Source organism: Chiloscyllium plagiosum, unplaced genomic scaffold, assembly GCF_037043375.1.
Source record: "Chiloscyllium plagiosum isolate Xiang-an unplaced genomic scaffold, Cpla_swu_hap1 HiC_scaffold_32, whole genome shotgun sequence".
Lineage (NCBI taxonomy): Eukaryota > Metazoa > Chordata > Chondrichthyes > Orectolobiformes > Hemiscylliidae > Chiloscyllium > Chiloscyllium plagiosum.
In genome coordinates this window covers 36404633-36408932 of record NW_028270170.1, presented here as the reverse complement: position 1 = coordinate 36408932, position 4300 = coordinate 36404633, and positions in this window count along the sequence as shown.

Sequence of the window (4300 nt, the reverse complement as noted above, 5' to 3'; positions counted from 1 at the left end):
GGAGGAGGTGCAGTTGTCACTGATTGCGGTCTGTGGATCAGGAAGCTGAGGATCCAGTTGAAGAGGGCAGAGCCGAGACCTAGGTCTCAAAGTTTTGAGATCAGTCCAGAGGGGATAATGGTGTTGAAGAATAGTCGATGAGCAGAAGTCTGACTTAAGTGTCCTTTTTCACCGTATATTCCATGGATGAGTACAGGAGTAGTGCAATGGCATCTCCTGGGGAGCTGTTCTATCCGTAGGCAAGTTCCAGGGGATTGAGGCAGACTGCGAGGCTGGCAGCGTTGATTTGGGCTATGACCAGCCTCTTGAAGCACTTCACAATAATGGTGGTCAGCATCACTGGACATTAGTCATTAAGGCATGTTACGTATGCTTCCTTAGGTACCACGATGATGGTGTTCTTCTCGAAGCAGGTGGGGACTACGGCTTGTCGGAGAGAGAATTTGAAGATGCCAGTAAATACCTCCGCCATCTGGTCCTCACAGGATCTAAGTACATGGCCAGGAACTTTGTCTGGACCTGTTGCTTTCCTTGGGTTGACTTTCAGGAAGACTGACCTGATGGTGACAGATGGATCAGGGACAAGTGATACCACGCCACTAGTGTTCTGCTTGAACTGGGCATAGGAAGGGTTAAATACATCAGGGAGGGATGTATTTTTGTCCAACAGGGTCTAATCACCTCCTCTTAACATTCAATTGTTTTATCTTCAACAAATATCCTACCATCAAAACCATGGGAATTAATATTGATCAGAAATTTAACTGACCAGCCAAGTCAATAATGTGGTTATGACAAGGTCAGAGTGGATACTCTTCAGTAAGTGACTCACCTCCTGACTTCCTGAGATCTGTCCAACATCTCCAAAGTAGAAGCTAGATTGTGATAGAATACTTTGCACTTTCCAGGATGAGTGCAATTACAGCAGCACTCGAGAAGCTCAATACTGTTCAACCAAAAAAACAACCTGGTTTATTTACACGCCATTCACCACCTTCTACATTCTCTCTCTCCACTACCATTGCTGCAGTGTGTACCACCTAAAAGATGCTCTGTAACACTTCATTAAAGCTTCTAGGTAGGGTCTTAAGGAATCTTAAGGAACACAGGGATCTTGGAGTTCAGGTGCACGGTTCTCTGAAAATGGAGTCACAGGTAGACAGGGCAATGAAGAAGACTTTTGGCACACTGGCCGTCATCAGTGAAGGCATTGAGTATTGAAGTTGGGAATGTATGTTGCAATTGTACAGGATGTTGATGAGTCCACACTTGGAGTATTGAGTTTATTTTTGGTCACCTTGTTATAGGAAGGATGTTATTAAGTTGGAAAGAGTGCAGAAGAAATTTACAAGGATGTTGCCTGGACTCAATAGTCTGAGTTATAGGGAGAGGCTGGACAAGCTAGAGCTTATTTTCTTTAGTGTATAGGAGACTAAGGGAGGACCTTATAGAGGTGTATAATTTCATGAGAGGCATGGGTAGGGAGAATACATTAAGTCTTTTTCCCAAGGTTCGGGAATTGAGGGCGAGAGTGCATCAGTTTCAAGTTAGAGGAGAAAGAATAAAAGGCAACCTGGGGTGGGGGGCAACTTTTTTACACAGAGGGTGGTATGCATATAGAATGTGTTGCCAGCAGAAGTGGTTGAGGCAGGTGCATTAGTAAGATTTAAAAGGCATTTGGGCAAACACATGGACAAGTACGATTTAGAAGCATGTGGACTGAGTGAAGGGAAATGGGGATAATAGACAATAGACAATAGGTGCAGGAGTAAGTCAATTCGCCCACCGAGCCTGCACCACTATTCAATATGATCATGGCTGATCATCCTTAATCAGTATCCTGTTCCTGCCTTATCTCCATAACCCTTGATTCCACTATCCTTGAGAGCTCTATCCAACTCTTTCTTAAATGAATCCAGAGACTGGGCCTCCACTGCCCTCTGGGGCAGAGCAATCCACACAGCCACCACTCTCTGGGTGAAGAAGTTTCTCCTCATCTCTGTCCTAAATGGTCTACCCCATATTTTTAAGCTGTGTCCTCTGGTTCGGCACTCACCCATCAGCGGAAACATGTTTCCTGCCTCCAGAGTGTCCAATCCTTTAATAATCTTATATGTCTCAATCAGATCCCCTCTCAGTCTTCTAAACTCAAGTGTATACAAGCCCAGTCGCTCCAGTCTTTCAGCGTAAGGTGGTTCCGCCATTCCTGGAATTGACCTCGTGAACCTACGCTGCCTTCCCTCAATAGCCAGAATGTCTTTCCTCAAATTTGGAGGCCAGAACTGCACACAGTACTCGAGGTGTGGTCTCACCAGGGCCCTGTACAGCTGCAGAAGCACCTCTTTGCTTCTACACACAATCCCTCTTGTTATGAAGGCCAGCATACTATTAGCCTTCTGCACTACCTGCTGTGGCATGGGCAAACATTTTGGTCAGCAGGGCCAGTTTTGGTCTGTCTCCGTTCTTTTGGACTGTATGACTCTATGACTCAAAACAATTTCCCAAACGCATGACCTCTACCAAGAGCATTTGGCAAATGAGAAAGCCACCTGCTATTTGCCCTCCAAGTCACACATCGTTGTCACTCAGAAATATATGAACGGTTTACCTTTACAGCTATAAGAATCAATCTGGCCTCTTCCTAAATTAATGATTAAACATCAAATTACTCCCCATTTTGCAAATATTTTGTACTTCATCCACACATCTTGTATTTGTCATCTTTTGACACACATGTTGTCATTGTTTTTGCTTACCTACTCAAAGTAAATGTTTATTTTAAAAGATTGGCATTGAAAGATTAGGACTTAAGACATAACACCAATCATTTTTAGCTATGGAGCTGTTCTCAATTAATTGACACCTTGTCCATCACTTTCAGTTTCCATTCCCTTCACTAGCAATGCACATTGGAAACAACCATCTGCAAGGTACACTACAACATATGATCAAAGCTCTTTTGACAGCACCTTCCACATCTGGGAGCTCAACCAGCTAGAAGGACAAAAGTAGCAGACACATGTTAACACCGCAAACTGCACTTCCTCTTCACATCATGCACCAACCTGATTTGGGCCCATATCACCATTGTAATGATACTGCTCCTTTAACAAGGTTATGTTGTCCTTTGTATTTTTTCAAAGGGTTGGTAAAGATACAGGTTCTGAAATGTCTGGGATTATCTACTTGAAGAAGCCTTTAATTTTTTTTTAAAACAAGCTCTTGTACAAAAAAAGTGAGTGACCCATTTACCCAGTTTAGCCTTTCTCTGATATAATTTGGTTTAGTTTGGTTTTAGCAAGCAGTCGGTTTTTTGAGGCTTCTGGTCAAAGAAATAGATCCATGCTGATCCTCTCTCTCTCTCTCTCTCTCTCTGACATGTCTCCTGTAAGAGCCTGTATTTGTTTTTACCTGTTTTTGTCAAGGGGGTGTTTATAGGGCTGTTGCAAGTATTTGGAGCAGCATCATTAAGTTGTGATATAGTTGGTTGGGTGTTCAAATAGTTATGTTATTCAAAATTTGGTTTTCTTTTGTTCATGTGTAAAATAAATTCTGTTTTGTTTGAAACTGAGTGGTTATGCCAACTGCATCACACCTGGGACATCCACTGTATACCTGCTTAGAACAACGAGCAAAGCTGAGGACTGGGCTACCCTCTTGCAATGTTTTGAGGGGCTCTGGCCTGGTCCATAACAGACTGTGGGCTCTTTGTGTGATTCATTCTATAGTTAGGATTAGGGTTGTTGGACTTGAAGGCAGCGAGTGGTATGTGTTAGGGCTTTTTGTTCAGGGTGTTGATTTCAGTTGGTTTCAACAGTGCAATAGCTCACTCAATCACTCAGAGTTTTCTTGGGGTGGAAGAAGTGACTCTGAAGGCTTTATGAAAAGTGAACAAGGAAAAGTTGCTGGAATTGACAGTCATGCTGGAGTTGGAGCTGCCTCCTTTTGTGAGGAGAGGAGAGGAAAGATAATTACAGCAATAGCTCAATATTTAGATTTACTGGATATGTCATCAGAATATATATGGAGATGGCTAAAATTCAATTGAAAATGAAACAGCTTGAGCTTGAGGAAAAATAAAAGAAACTTTGAATTAAGATTAAAAGCAGAGGAAAGCGAAAAATTACAAATCGCTTTAGCAAACTAGAAAGAAAGAGAGAAGAGGAAAGAAGAGAGAGGAAAGGGAGAATGAGAGAGAGTTTAAATTTCAGAAATTGGCACTTAGACAGGAAAGTCAGCTTAAAAGAATAGATATGAAGGCTGAAAGTAGGCTTGGAGAGTAAGACAGTGAGGATGAACA